Source organism: Schistocerca nitens, chromosome 1, assembly GCF_023898315.1.
Source record: "Schistocerca nitens isolate TAMUIC-IGC-003100 chromosome 1, iqSchNite1.1, whole genome shotgun sequence".
In the NCBI taxonomy this organism is placed as follows: Eukaryota; Metazoa; Arthropoda; class Insecta; order Orthoptera; family Acrididae; genus Schistocerca; species Schistocerca nitens.
Genome location: NC_064614.1, coordinates 1,118,415,278 through 1,118,425,200, shown reverse-complemented (window position 1 = coordinate 1,118,425,200; position 9,923 = coordinate 1,118,415,278). Strand labels below are relative to the sequence as shown.

Genomic DNA, 9,923 nt, shown 5'->3' with positions numbered 1-9,923 from the left:
CAAGCGAGTGGATTCATTTTTTTGTTATCAAGTAACATGAACTCTAGTACTCACAATGAAGTTAAAAGTTATTCTCCTGCTTGGATATTGCGCAACATCTGACTATTAGTAATTTACACAACTCTGACTGTTCACTACGCACTGGCAATACCACATTTTCGTTCTTATTCAACGGCTTTGATCAACACGTGGCCATCGCACTGCGTGTCAATGGCGCACACATTATAAATTCTGGGTATCATGGCAACACACCATTCGAAGGAAATGGCCACCAATCTTTTTCTTTTCACTATCTTATTTATTCCGATAAATTTTATAACCTAAACACACAAATTCTATAACCTACAACAATAACACATGAGAAATTCCGCCCAGTGGGCATGGCTTTACATTGGTGATTCTCTATCTTATGGTCCCGTAATTATTTAATGCTACAGTGCACTTTCTGGATAGGATGGTGGATCTTTTGCTATATCTCACACTTCGACTCTCACAACCATCATCACGAAACTTTCCTCCAGACCTAGCGGTACAAAAGGAACATGCATAACCCACTACCTCTGAAACTACTCTCCCATGCAAACCACACATACTTAAATTACATGACATACACCACACTGCAACATGGAATACAACATAGGAATAGTCACAACATTATAATCCCATCACTTTCAGCTTTCCCTCTTCAATTAGTATTCATCCCAGTTCCACACGGCACTGCCCCACTTCGTAACTTTTCTTTCCTACTACGAACTATGGACGATATATGCATGTCTTCCTGTGCAATGCAAGCCAAGTGGCGTTGCTGGATAGACGGCTGACTCACCTTGCTTCTCTCTCAGAGTATTATAGTTTGAATCAAGCGTCACACGGAAACATAACACGCAAAGTAATATTAAGAACATATTCATCACACACACGAGTCCTCAACTGATACCATGGACGAGTACTTCTCTTTATCCTTTGTCTCATACACAGATTGAGACTCACACAGTACCCACCACGTGGAAGTACTCGTCTCTAATTTCAAGTCCTGCACACGCCATTTCTTAAATATTTCAACTTATAGTACACACGCTAGTAATTCAGCTTAACTTAAGCACTCGGAAGTATTTCAACTTATTGCTACACGTGGTTTCATTGTGACCGTTGGTCACTTCCGAAGATTACTACGATCCCCTTAATATTACCTGCCTGACATTTAATTCTCCCCACAAATGTTCCTGAAATAGAGAAATTATTATTCTAAACTACTCTTAAGTATTTCACATGCATACCATGTCTCCACTCTTTTGTCCTTATGGAGCACGCCTAAGACAGGTCTTACCAACACTAGATCCAGGGCAGAGTGCCAAAACATGGCCGTTCTTCAGGTCCTCTCGCAACTCTGCCGAAGTGGGGGAGCACCTTGCTACCGTATTGGTCAGCCACATTTCAGGCGCTCAAAGCTCAGGTAAATTTCATCTCTTTGGTACCACCAAAAGTGACCAAAGTACCGTCTCAAGGATGATCATATATTCACATTCACTATCTGCGGTTAGCAGACGACCATACATTCATTCATTCCACAGATCTCACCAAACTGGATGTAGGGATTTATTTTGTGGGAGTGCACATGTGATCAATTAAATAAATAAATTGTCATTCTTTCCCACACTGGTATCCGGCTTCGCTGTATTAATTGAAATTGAGTTATTTTTACAAAAAATGTGTTGTTCTGACAAGAATAATGAAGTATGTTGTACCTATTTTCAATGTCGGGCGGTACTGTACCCTTTCAGGTCTACCGAACACGTGTGCCAGATCTTGAAACCCCGCGGTAACGGATAACCACAGTCATTGAATCGATACCTCCAGTGATGTTGGCTAATGTGTGGACGGAAATTGAATATCGCCTAGATGTGCTACGTGCTACCAATGTTGCTCATGTGGAAGTTAACTGAAGTGTGAAAAAAACGTTGATAGTTTGTAAACAATTAGACACCAGTTTCATATTCGTATCTTACTTCTAGCCTGAGTTATCAATTTAGGTAATCAGGGAAAGACTTTTCGGATACCCTGTATATCTCTTTATCCCATTGTCTCGCTTTTTTTCTCCCACTGCCACTTAGTCCTGCCTGTCTCTCCGACTATCAGTGTCTTCCACACTTTCTCTCCCTCTTCCTTGTCAGGGAAACCTTAACGCGTGTATATTCTGTTTTACTGCACTGTCCCTCACTGTCCATCGCAGTCCTCCCTCTGTTTCTCACCCACTGTCTCCTCTCTCTGCCACCGTCTCAGTTTATTTGTTACTATGTTTCACCACAAAAGAGGGCCAATATGTTCGCATGTCAAAAGTTTTGATGAGGAAAGCGAAATGAGGGCGGCACCACTGGTCTCCCACTCTTCTGCCACCATCTCTTTTACAGAGGAACATATTCACCATTTTTATACTCTGGCTGGAGCATTTTTCGGCGGATTTCTTAGTTTTCCATGCAATAGCAGGTTGTGCTGCTTCTACAAAAACAATTAAATATGAAAGTAAATTTTTGATAATTTATTTCTATACATTTATTTACGCTAACACATATAAACAACAAATAAGTCCACGTCATACAACATTCACACAGAATGCAGAATAGGCGTTCTTTTCATCCAGATGGGAATCGCAGTACGCTTCGTCCAAACACAAAAAACTGATTCCTGCGTTAAAATAAAAAAAAGGAAACCGCCACTTTAAAAATAAAATCAAAAGGTTTTATAGCGGTGCTACAAATGTACAGTGTAACGTGGCCACACCACACAATAGATGCTTCCTATGGTTTAATGTGAGCGCAGACTCCCATCGAACCCAAGTTCACGTTACACAACTTTATACGAGGGTTGGAACTTTAATAGTGGCAACTATTTATTTACAGCTCGTCCAAAATAGATACGTGTTTCAAAGGTTTACTGATCTTCAGAGTAGTCACCAGCATTGTGCATAACCCGTTGCCAGCTATGTGGAAGCCGTAGGATACTCTTAGCAGTGCCAGTTGTGTGGACAGATCGAGCGGCGAGGTCTACTGCACGACGAATTTGTAGCAGTTCTCAACCGAATGCCGTGAAGTGTTTTCTTCAGTTTGGAAATCGAGTTGAACTCGGCAGGGCTTAAGTAAGGGGAGTGAAGTAGGTGGTATAGCGCTTATCAGCCCCATCAGTCAAACAAATCAGTAAAAGCTTCCACTACACGTGCTTGAGCATTGTTCTGTAAAATGATGGTCAGGTCCTGCAGAAAGTGTTATCACTTCTCTCTCTGTGCTGTTCATTTTTGGAACACAACCTACGACCAGCTTAGAGACAGAAGTGATAACACGTTCTGCAGGACCCGACCATAATTTTGCAGGACAATGCTCAAGCACGTACAGTCGTGGACAAAACGAGCGAGACCCCTCGCTCTTTCGTTATGCTGATCCGCACAGCTTTAAAGTTTGCTACACAGCATAACAGGCAAGGCGACGAAGTGATACCAACATTCTATGCACCGGCATCAAATTGAAAAACTATCCGAACTTTGTCAGACTGTTTTCAATTACGTGTAAGACTATATTAATGCTGATTAGTGTGTTAAACACAACACGTAAATATAAGATATAAATGAAAGAAGAAACGCTAATTAGTATGAACTGTACTAATAAAAATGAATTTCAGCTTATCGAGATATCCTAACTTTTAGTAAGACAAAGTCCCCCAGATCGTTACTAATTAGCAAAATATTATGTGCATTCGACCGCGAAACGGTCTGTGTCAACGTTCAGACCAGTCATACTGGATTACCGTGGTTGACCTATCATGAAAGTGTGCAAACTTAGCAATGCATGAAGATTCAAAACGAAATTCAGTTAAAAATCGTTCAATGCCACACTTAAGTCAATTCAATTATTGACAGAAGCGAAATAAGTAGGCAGTATCAAGTATGAAATTTTACAAGTGTTTCATATTGACATCCACAGGACCCCAGTACAGAATAAAGGTGGCAATAAAACCTATTGGGGGCGCAAGAATTTCATAAATTTGCTTTACTGATAGTCTATCTGCCTCTATCGAGATTAGAACCGAAAACAAACCAGACCTCCCTTGCAACAGCAAACACCTTTCGCTACGCTAGCAGACAGCCCTGGCAAACAGCCCTCTATTATTATCCCAGACATGAATAGGCCGGCAATTTTGCAATGAAAATGGCAAAATGATCTGCTGTTTCTGTTGCATAGAGCTTTCTGGACTCAAAAACGTGAATTTTCTACCTTTATGTCACCGCTTATGTGACAATCACTTGGGAGGTTTATCGAAATAACAAAATACTGTTATTCGCGAGTAAATTTAATAGGATCATTCTGCACTACCCCAGGAAATAAACGGCGCCATAGCTGCCAAACGTATTCTACAATATTTCGAATTCCCCATTAGACTCGCCACAGCCAGATAACGTTTATTAGCCGAAGTGTTTCTTAAGCTAGCTAGCAATGGAAATGCTCACACTTCTAAAACGCGGTGGCATTAATACTGGGATCTGAATGACCACGTGTATACGCAAATGGATTTTATTTGCATTCGTGTAAACGTGATTTGGATCGAAAGCGTAGCTTCGATTAAGATGCTAATGTATCGATACAGACCGTTTCGCGGTCGAATGCGCATAATATTTTGCTAATTCGTAACGATCTGGGGTACTTTGTCTTGCTAAAAGTTTTGATATCTTGATAATCTGAAATTCATTTTCATTAGTACAGTTCATACTAATTGGCGTTTCTTCTTTCATTTATATCTTATATTTACGTGTTGTGTTTAACATACTAATCAGCATTAATATAGTCTTACACATAATTGAAAACAGTCTGACAAAGTTCGGATAGTTTTTCAATTTGACGCCTGTGCATAGTATGTTGGTAGCACTTCGTCGCCTTGCCTGTTATGCTGTGTAGCAGACTTTAAAGCTGTGCGGATCAGCATAACGAAAAGGCGAAGGTGTCTCGCTCGTTTTGTCCACGACTGTACAGTGCAAGCTGTTACTGATTTGTTTAACTGTTGGGGCTGCTAAGTGGTATACCACCTACTGCACTCCCCTCACTTAAGTCCTGGCGAGTTCAGCTCGATTTCCAAACTGAAGGAAACATTTCACGGCATTCGCTTCAGAACTGCTACAAATTCGTCGGGCAATAGACAGCGCCGCTCGAATTGTCAACACAACTGGCACTGCTAAGCGTATCCTACGGCTTCCACATCGCTGGCAACGGGTTATGCACAGTGCTGGTGGCTACTTTCAAGGATAGTATAACTCTGAAACACGTATTTATTTTGTACCAGCTGTAAATAAATAGTTGCCACTATTAAAGTTCCAAGCCTCGTATAAAAATGCATAGCATTGTACTCAACACCTGAAGTACACCAGAATTACGGTTTTAGAATTGCAAGTATATAGAATTGAGTATAACAAAATAATTCTTTCTAAGCTGCTTACGCCGCCAGGTGACACCATCGAATAGTTTCCAGGTTAAGACAGACTGTATACGCGTGAAATGACCATTATACAGAGACGGCGCGTCTAAAGCTTTGTTGGGGAAAAAATACTGACTAGAAAAGTAGTTTAGTGACTTCAGCATCCTTGCGGTGACCCGAGAACCCTTGCCACGTGTTCACTACGTCAGTTAATACTACAGTTACACCCCAGAATGATTATTACGTGCATATTTTATAACCATAAGTACGATAATTTTGCACCTTCTCGCTAACAGGTAATGAAATCGAAAAAACTTTCAAAGTTATCCGAGAACATTATTTTAAGACTATATGGGAAAAATTTCTACTGTTTGCCATGAATAGAAATTATAGAATTGGTCATCCACACAACTGGTAATTCAGATACCCAAATATTATGGTTATTCGCATGTATCTTGACAACGGATAAAGGTTTTCTAAAATGGGAAAATGGCATTCCTAGATGAATTTCAAAGAAATATAAAATTAAAATTTTTGCATTTTGCTATGGTTAGTTACTTAGGTAATTGCGACCCAAATGGTTCAAATGGCTCTGAGCACTATGGGACTTAACTTCTGAGGTCATCAGTCCCCTAGAACATAGAACTACTTAAACCTAATTAACCTAAGGAGACCACACACATCCATGCCCGAGGCAGGATTCGAACCTGCGACCGTAGCAGCAGCGCCGTTCCGGACTTGCGACCCAAAGTAACTGGTGTTGTGGTTTACTCAGGAACCATCCATTAAGAAATGGTACTTTTATAAGACGTCTAAAGCCCACATTAGATCACACTCAGTGCAAAAGCTGCAACCGGTTTGTTCAATTTCCCTCGGTTCGAGGAAGTATGTAACGTATAAACTTTAGCGTTGTTCTTCCTATAGGTACACAAATGGTCGCTAGGTCAAGCGTTATCCAAATACCTGACCTTCTATATCTGTTACAAACAACACCCTAGATATGATCCCATGAACAATCGCATTGCTGTGGGCGGCTTTCTAGAAGACACGGGTACCATGCACTGTCGTGCACGAGCGGATAGCGATAGATTCAGTTACAGTACTCTTCAGTTTATCCAAATATGAAATCCTTCCTTCACATCAGAAGACGAAGTTGGCGTAACATATCGAATTAGGAAAGACCGTTCATTTGGTTAGAAAAATTTTTACATTCGTGTGCCATTAAAAAAATATGCATCATGGAAAATCGTTTCATGATGTTTGTCTATTATCTCAACAATGCAACTACGCTGTACATGTGTTTACCTATGTGAAACCTTCACTTTACAATTTAAACCACTTTTCAAGATGAATGTCGCCTTATAGTACTATCTTACGAATTGGAGGTGGCATGTTGTGTGGGGGATTTCTTCCATACTAAGGAAGATCCCACCACAAAAGCTTGTTTATTGACGCTGGAGCAAATACAAGAATGCCAGGTTGATCAGTGTCCAAGGAAGGAATGGTCCTTAAGAAGTTAATTGACAAATTTTCTTAAAGAAGGCAGTTATTTCTTTCCTCTTGTAACCATTGGTGATTAAGATTTCGGTACATCATCTTTCTCACTGGGTTAATACGCAGACAATTTCTTTTCAAAGAGTTTTCAAAAACATTATCTGTAGAGCTAGGTGATGTACTGAATGTAATTTAGGCATTCCTGCTAAAAAGTGCACAATTTTCGATCGGCCTTCAAACGTATCTCCACAATTTGCTGAAGATGTTGAAAAAACGTGCTGTGTGTTACATAGTTTTGTTCGCTGTGGAGGCAGATACAGAAGTGAAGACACTTTGAGTACATGTGTGTTTCGTAACACGTCCAGAGACCAGTCATAAACTAGAAGAAATGAGTGTGACGCTCACCAATCTTTTTCATCCCCGAAGAACATTTGCCTCCAACACCCGGCCGCGGTGTCCAGTGGGATCTGAAAGTCTGGACCAATTTTAAATATTGAAATATAGCACCCCCTCGCATGCTGTTATACATACAAGTTTTAAAACTTCGAATTAAAGAAGACACATTTTCTTTAATTATCTATGTATGAACTAGCGCATTTAATTCCTTTAATTTACATTTTTAAGTGTAATCGCACTTGTATGCTTTTATGACTCGTCGTGCTTTCGACGTTCTGCTTCCAGTAGCTTTTCTAAATTCAGTGAAAGATACAGAAATGAACACTTCCTCTGCTTTTTTTTTGTGGAGCTACGGTATCATTTATTAAATGCATTCCACATTATTTTCAAAAAGCTCTACCACGACCACGATCAAAATACGACCTATTACATCTACACCCCCATTTTTGCTGGCACTTAACGTCACATTCAACACTTCGTTTTGGATGACGACATAAGGATGGATGGGAAATAGTAAATTTTCGTTTGAAGACTGACGGAGGTTAAATGACAATTGAATAAGCAAGTCACCATCACAATCACTACCATTTCTTTTAATAGATTCACACTCATCTACTCCTTCTGCACTATGACGCGTTGTATTAGAAAAGAAGGAACTAAAATTCGCTGCTCCGACATTGTGTTTTGGTACTAATACTGAAACTTCCTGGCAGATTAAAACTGTGTGCTGGACCGAGACTCGAACTCGGGACCTCGCCTTTCGCGGGCAAGTGCTCTACCAACTGAGCTACCCAAGCACGACTCACCCCCTGTCCTCACAGCTTTACTTCCGCCAGTACCTCGTCTCTTACTTTCGAAACCTCACAGAAGCTCTGCTGCGAACTTTGCATCCTTTCTTCCAGGAGTGCTAGTTCTGCAAGGTTCGCAGGAGAGCTTCTGTGAGGTTTCGAAAGTAGGAGACGAGGTACTGGCGGAAGTAAAGCTGTGAGGACAAGGGGTGAGTCGTGCTTGGGTAGCTCAGTTGGTAGAGCACTTGCCCGCGAAAGGCAAGGTCCCGAGTTCGAGTCTCGGTCCGTGCACGCAGTTTTAATCTGCCAGGAAGTTTCATATCAGCGCACCCTCCGCTGCAGAGTGAAAATCTCATTGTGGTACTAATACTTCCTTTGAACTGACGAAGACTGAATGCGTATTGTAGAATCACATCACTATTCGACGGTGAGCTGTTGACTACGGCCAACTCACACGGAAGAACTGACATGTGAGAAGCGCTCCACAGTGGCGCTGCCGGCCGGAGTGGCCGAGTGGTTCTAGGCGCTACAGTCTGGAGCAGCGCGACCGCTAAGGTCGCAGGTTCGAATCCTGCCTCGGGCATGGATGTGTGTCATGTCCTTAGGATAGTTATGTTTAAGTGGTTCTGAGTCCTAGGGGACTGATGACCACTGCAGTTAAGTCCTATAGTGCTCAGAGCCATTTGAACCATTCTTGAACAGTGGCCCTTCCTCTGGCAAAGCATTGGTTTAAATGGGCGCATTCACGCGTCCAGCGTCACTGCACTTGCGTGGCGCTTAGTGGTGAGCAACCGTCGCCAGTGGCGCAGAAGTGCTACAGGGCGACCGCTGGCAGAGCATCGCTTCCAGTAGAGGCCTTCACATGACGCCACTGCGTGCCAAGCAGCGGATAATGCCACACGTAAACAGTCGGCTCTTGATAGAGTGGGACTGCTGTTACCTGTTATATGGTGGCACAAATGTGTACGTCATTTTGCTAGCTAGAGATGAAAGTCAATAGAGAATATTTCATCTGTCTTTGTTATACTGTGGTTGGGACCAATGGGGCTAGTGCCGCAAGGGCAGGATTTTTAGGGACGCACGAAATTGTAAGATACTAGGTTTACCAAAGAACAATATGCAATATTTCAGGGTCTGCATATCAATATATTTGACGTCTTACGTTAATGTTTTTTCCAGTAATTATTATTTCCCATGTCTGAAACTGTTCTGCATTATTTAACAGTCCTCCTTTGAGTCTGATTAACTGTATTGAGAGTTTGGTATTATTTTTGTCCCATTTAGCGTTATGTACATTGGTAACAGTAATTGATAATCGGTCATTACTGTGATTTGAATGAACAATGGTCTCACAATATTAGCATTATTTGGAAACATTCCATGGATCTGCAATTGGAGGCTTCATTCTGAGTCTAGAAGTGGCTCTCAGCCACGATGGGAGGCGGCGGCCGGGCCCTCACACTGTACGTGTTTGCGGGCTGCGTTCATGTTGTGAAACCCGGAGGGGGAGGAGGCGCAGACGGCTTTCGAAGAATTCTGGACTCTTGCGCGACTGTGGACAATAGCCGAGGCACGGACTCGTCAGGGCTGGTGCCTAGCGGACTCCATAGAGGCCGGCTGATTTCTAACGCATGCTCTGGTCGCGAGCCATCACCTGTAACTCACCAGCTAAACAGCTGTGGTTGTAGCTATGGAAACTACGCTGCTAGAGGCTTTCGATATTTACCGTCCCATGACTCTGAGACGCCGAGTGTAGACACCTAGTACCCACCATTTTATTTCTTTTTTATC

The 9,923-nt window shown here is 41.9% G+C and overlaps 1 non-coding gene across 1 annotated transcript; it reads left to right on the top strand.

The window, feature by feature from the left end:
- Positions 1 to 8,350: 8,350 nt before the first annotated feature.
- Trnas-cga (transfer RNA serine (anticodon CGA)) lies at positions 8,351 to 8,423 on the top strand. The gene has a single exon. It is a non-coding gene; the product is annotated as a tRNA-Ser (tRNA).
- Positions 8,424 to 9,923: the final 1,500 nt, after the last annotated feature.